Source organism: Syngnathus floridae, chromosome 3 (genome assembly GCF_059516105.1).
Source record: "Syngnathus floridae isolate MCC-2025c chromosome 3, RoL_Sflo_1.0, whole genome shotgun sequence".
Lineage (NCBI taxonomy): Eukaryota > Metazoa > Chordata > Actinopteri > Syngnathiformes > Syngnathidae > Syngnathus > Syngnathus floridae.
The window spans coordinates 15,194,078-15,200,510 of record NC_142415.1 but is presented as its reverse complement, the minus strand read 5'-3'; the positions used below and the strand labels follow the sequence as shown (position 1 = coordinate 15,200,510).

At 35.3% G+C, this 6,433-nt stretch overlaps 1 protein-coding gene across 5 annotated transcripts in view; it reads left to right on the top strand.

Moving 5' to 3' along the window:
- Positions 1–6,433, top strand: part of eva1ab (eva-1 homolog A, regulator of programmed cell death b) — a 155,999-nt gene continuing 149,566 nt past the window's right edge. For 4 of the 5 annotated variants that reach the window (XM_088372109.1, XM_088372107.1, XM_088372105.1 and 1 more), the window contains exons 1-2: positions 1–160; positions 2,725–2,846. The gene's annotated coding sequence lies outside the window, so the exon portion shown is untranslated. Of the gene's footprint in view, positions 161–1,188; positions 1,250–2,724; positions 2,847–6,433 lie in introns of those variants that run through there. The other variant, XM_088372110.1, reaches the window with a different exon arrangement.

Below are 6,433 nucleotides of genomic sequence, written 5' to 3'. Positions count from 1 at the left end.
TGTATATGAAAGGAAAAAAGAACGAATCACGTTAGGAAGTAATTCGTTCATTGAAAAGAGTTCTTCCTTTTATCCGAATCGTTCACTCACCGTCCAACACTAGCGCAGGTGTAATCACATGCCGGCTGCCTCCATTCAAAATAGCGGTGAAACGCATGAGGTAAGAACGATGTATTGTAAATTAACTACTACCAACAATCGTAATAATATGGAGAGTTAAATAATAACTTTATTAAATGATACGATGAACTATTGTACTAATATTGGTAGTATTGTAGTAATTGTTCTCGTTCGCGCGTAGCTTAGCGCTAACACAGCATTCGGAGCACCACGACGGAGTTTTAGCTTGTAGCTTGGCCTACCATCCTTCACGATTTTTTCCCTCTAAAGTGCTCTACAAATGTGTGGAAATAGTGTGTACTGTTAGAATGGTTTATAGACTTGCCCCTGAAAATGGTCAAACCTAAAGGTAAGTCTCGTTAAAAATGTGTTCATCTCGTTTATTTGAAAATATGATGTGCCGTGTTGCTTCGTTTTCAATTGGTTGATGTTAATAAAGTATTTTTGGTGTCTTTGACTGCCCAAAAGTGTTAACCAGCTGGAATATTAATATTGCCATATTGTGGCCGAGTTTAACTGTGAATTGCGCAGGTGTGTGTAATCAATTGCCGGCTGTCTCCTTTTTAAATAGCATTGAAACGCATGAGGTAAGAACGATGTTAACTATTACAAACAATCGTAATAATATGGAGAGTTGAATAATAAACAACTTTATTAAATGATACGATGAACTATTGTACTAATATTCGTAGTATTGTAGCAATTGTTCTCGTTCACGCGTTAGCGCGAACACAGCATTCGGGGCAACACGACGGAGTTTTAGCTTGTAGCTTGGCCTACCATACTTCACATTTTTTTCCCCTCTAAACTGCTCTACAAATGTATGGAAATGATTTGTACTGTTAGAATGATTGGTAGACTTGCCCCTAAATATGGGTAAACCTAAAGGTATGTCTCGTTAAAAACGTGTTTATCTCGTTAATTTGAAAATATGATGTGCCGTGTTGCTTCGCTTTCAATTGGTTGATCTTCATACAATATTTTTGGTTTCTTTGACTGCCCAAAAGTGTTAATAACCAGCTGGAATATTAATATTGCCATATTGTGGCAGAGTTTAACTGTGAACTGCGCAGGTGTGTGTCATCAATTGGCGGCTGTCTCCTTTTTAAATTGCGTTGAAACGCATGAGGTAAGAACGATGTTAACTACTACCAACAATTGTAATAATATGGAGAGTTTAATAATAAACGACTTTATTAAATGATACGATGGACTATTGTACTAATATTGGTAGTATTGTAGTAATTGTTCTCGTTCGCGCGTAGTTTAGCGCTAACAGCATATTCGGGGCAACACGACGGAGTTTTAGCTTGTAGCTTGGCCTACCATACTTCACGATTTTTCCCCTCTAAACTGCTCTACAAATGTATGGAAATGGTGTGTAATATTAGAATGATTTATAGGCTTGCCCTTAAATATGGGCAAACCTAAAAGTATGTCTCGTGAAAAATGTGTTTATCTCGTCTATTTGAAAATATTATGTGCCGTGTTGCTTCGTTTTCAATTGATGTTCATACAGTATTCTAGTGTCTTTGACTGCCCAAAAGTGTTGATAACCAGCTGGAATATTAATATTGCCATATTGTGGCCGAGTTTGAGGGTTTAAGCGTTTTAGAGAAGTAATGTTAATCTAATTTCATATTACTGTATTGGCCCAAATATAATACGACACCGATTACAAGACGACCCCCTCTTTTACAAGACTCAGGTTTGAAAAATGACTTTTTGAACACCAAATTTAATTTTTATTCAGAAAATAATTACATCTGAAACAAATGATTATACTACTATATTTGAAAGAGTAAGCATATTATTTTGCCTCTATCAAATCATGCAAAATCTGTGTCACATCTTAATATCTGAACATTTAAATATGTAAACTAAAGTGCAATTATATTTGTAGATGAATGGCTACTGGTTTTTAAAATGTAAATAAACCAATCTACTGTGATAAAACAACAAAATTGCAATAACTGCATTAAACATTAAAGTGAAGTCTAACTGTAACTAATCTTGAAACAAATCTGAATAAGGAAAAACTTTGCAATAAAATAATGCAAACTGCTACCGCTATTGTTGGGGAGCCTGAGGACTGTATCGGGGGTTGGCTCGGATGGTTATGCTCTTTTTACCCCCGGCTGTTGGTCAGAACACAGAAGGGAAAACGTGGTTTAGTTTTGATTGCGTTACCTTACTAGTATACTATTTCATGATATTCTAATATTTTGACAAAGGATATTTGAGTTTTCTTAAGCTCTATGCCATAATCAGCAACATTAAAATAATGAAAGGCTTGCAATATTTCAGTTGATTTGTAATGAATCCAGAATGTACAACATTTTTGTTTCTTTAATTGCATTACAGAAAATAAAGAACTTTATCACAATATTCTAATTTCCTGAGACAGTCCCGTATATTATGTATACTAATAACTGATTGAAGTTTAGTGGCTCAACTCTTTGTATTATACTGAAGCATGAAACCATTATGTACAACCCTTTCTGTAATTCTTTACGTTCTTTTCAATTATGCTATTACTGTAGGTTTTTATGAAGTAAAAAACAAACAAAATAAACTATTTTTGTTTTGTATTGTTTTTTTTAGGGGCCTGCGCGAGTTGCATTTGCCTGCATTTCAATGGTGTAGTGGATGTTCCATGTGTGTTCATTTGGAGTTCCAAAATTACGTCAGCCATTATGATCTGAATACTTGAGAACAGCAAACAAGTAAGTCATTATTACTCATTTACAAAAGTCACACTTTACGACAAGTATTTTAGCATCTCCCAGATGTTTTAGTTTTGTCTGAGCTTAATGTTAACATACAATGCTAACAATTATAGATCAACGTTGCAGTTGTTATAACTCCAATATAACACCAATATTTGATCACAAACTTTGCAGCAACACTTGTAGGCAGAAAATATAACAATACTCACGTGCATATATTATGTATACTAAAAATTGATTGATGTTTAGTGGCTCAAATATGCTGGTGACTGCGAACCACCCAATACAGATTTGACACAGTATGTGAAGAAAATGTGATGAATGCTAAGCTTGGTTAGCTTGATGCTAACGCATTATTGAAAGCACCATCGACAGACTAACACAACCAGCATCAGTCTTTTGTTTGCAGCTATGTCATGTGCCTGCATCTGGTTGAAACTGCCTGCCCTGCCCTGCGCCTGCGTTGAGATCAGTGTTTCTCAATCATTTTCTGAGATGCCCCCCCTAGGGAGAAGAAAACATTTTACGCCACCCCCAAGCTTGTACCATTATCAACATTAAACTTTAATGTTTCTTTAATGATTAAAGAAAACAAAAAATAAATAAAAAAGAAAGATCAACTTACAATAAAGAATAACATTGTTTTTTAGTTTGTAACAGAACAGATTCAATGTGCATCACTTTGCCTGAAATTAAGATAAATTATGATTATTTAAATGCTAAACATTCTTGACCAACTGCCATTTTATGCTAAAAAAATACAATAAAATAATAATTAACATACATAATATTAAATAACAGCAATAAATAATATTCAATTCAAAGTAATTAGCACCATTAACTCTGGAGCACAATATATAAAACATTTTAACCTACAAAACAAAAATAAATAAAACAATTTGTGCTGTTTTTTTAATGAAAATAAGGCAGCATGACGGAGACCATATATCCACGGCTGCAGGTAGTATCAGCTTTTCTACAAAAGTGTTGATAACCAGCTGGATTATTATTATTGACATATTGTGGCCGAGTTTGAGCGTTTAAGCGTTTTAGAGAAGTAATGTTAATCTAATTTCACATGTTGTATACTTTTGCTTAATTTTTTAATTATTTTTGTTTGTTTATTTTCACATACAAAAACATTTAAAATGTACGTAGATTAAATACATGTGAAAAAGAATGTCTCAAAAACCCTCCAGGGGCTTGCAAAGTAGCATTCTCCAGAAATATGAATACATTTAAGGTAAAATTTCAATGGATAGAGAAATATGCATCCTAATACATGTCATACAGATGAAAAAAGAAACATTAATAACAGGGATAAAGCATACAACAATAGGGAAAAAGCACACCAAAACTATAACTAAAGAGAATAATGAATGGATCCAGCCAGGTTCATTTAGCATACCATATGGAAAGTATTTAGTGTCTAAGATAAGTGATTTCAGAGCCTTCTTAAATTGGTAAGAAAAGCCCATAAAAATAGTGGAAGCGAATTGTAAATCTTTGACCCGCTGTAGCCTAGTATGTTAAATTGAGTTTGGGCTGTACGGGCTATTGGTGGTCTGAGGTCATTTGAGCTGCATGTGGGGTAATTATGGACCTGAGAATTCTGTCTAAATAAGTTATGAAAAAATAGGGGAAGGGTTCTCCCCAATGAGCCATGAAGCAAGAGACCAATTTGAAGATGATTGACTTGAAAAACAGTGAGGATACCTCGCTGAGTAAAAAGAGGCTGAGATGAACGTTTCGGATGTACACAACATATTACTCTTAGAGCTCGTTTCTGCAGACCATATATAGGCTCAAGTCTGTTACAAGCATGAAATCATTATGTGCAAGCTGTTTTTATTTAATTCTTTACATTCTTTTCAATTATGCTATGACTGTAGGTTTTTATAACGTAAAAAATAAATTAAATGAACTATTTTCCTTTTGTAATTTTTTTTAGGGGGCTGCACGAGTTGCATTTGCCTGCCTTTCAATGTCTACTGTAAATTCCATATGTTCATTTGGAGTTCCAAAAATTACGTCAGCCATTATGATCTGAATACTTGAGAAGAACAGCAAACAAGTAAGTCATTATTTCTCATTTACAAAAGTCACACTGTACGACAAGTATTTTAGCAACTCCCGGATGTTTTAGTTTTGTCTGAGCTTAATGCTAACATACAATGCTAACAATTCTAGATTAAGGTTGCAGTCATATAACTCCAATATAACTGATATTTGAACACAAACTTTACAGCAACACTTGTAGACAGAAAATATAACTAAACTCAGAGGCATATATATTATGTATTCTAAAAAGTGATTGAAGCTTAGGGGCTCAAATATTTTGGTGATTGCGAACCACCCAATACAGATTTGACACTGTGTGTGAAGAAAATGTGATGAATGCTAAGCTTGGTTAGCTTGATGCTAACGCATTATGGAAAACACCATCGACAGACTAACACAACCATGCTAACAATTCTAGATTAATGTTAGTCATTATAACTCCAATATATCACTGATATTTGAACACAAACTTGGCAGCAACACTTGTAGGCAGAAAATATAACAATACTCACAGCATACAATATATTATGTATACCAAAAATTGATTGAAGCTTAGTGGCTCAAATATTTTGGTGGCTGCGAACCACCCAATACAGATTTGACACAGTATGTGAAGAAAATGTGATGAATGCTAAGGTTGGTTAGCTTGATGCCAACGCATCAATGGTGGAAAACACCATCGACAGATTAACGCAACTAGCATAAGTCTTTTGTGTGCGGCTATGTCATGTGCCCTCATCTGGTTGAAACTGCTCACCCTTGCCCTGCCCTGCCCTGCCCTGCCCTGCCCTACCCTGCCCTGCCCACCCCACCCCACCCCTGCCATGCCATGCCCTGCGCCTGCGCTTAGTTCAGTGCTGCTCAATCAATTCCCTGATGCCCCCCAGGGAGAAAAAGACATTTTGAGCCCCCCACGCTTGTACCCTTATTAACATTAAACTTGAATGATTCTTCAATGATTAAAGCAAACAAAACTAAATCAAAAAGACGTCTGCCATTATGATCTGAAGACTCGAGGAGAACAGCAAACAAGTAAGTCATTATATATATTGTGTGTCTTTGGCATGTGGAGAAATTGACAATAAAGCTGACTTTGACTTTGACTTTGATATTTCATTTACAAAAGTCACACTGTACGACAAGTATTTTAGCATCTCCCGGATGTTTGTTTTGTATGAGCTTAATGCTAACATATAATGCTAACAATTCTAGATTAATGTTGCGGTCATTATAACTGCAATATAACAATATAACCTGCCCTGCCCTACCCTGCCCTGCCCTGCGCCTGCGCTTAGATCAGTGCTGCTCAATCAATTCCCTGATGCCCCCCAGAGAGAAAAAAACATTTTGAGCCCCCCACGCTTGTACCCTTATTAACATTAAACTTGAATGATTCTTCAATGATTAAAGCAAACAAAACTAAATCAAAAAGAAAGGTCAACTTACAGTAAAGAATAACTGTATTATAACATTGTTTTTGTGTCTGTAACAGAACAGATTGAATGTGCATCACTTTGCCTGAA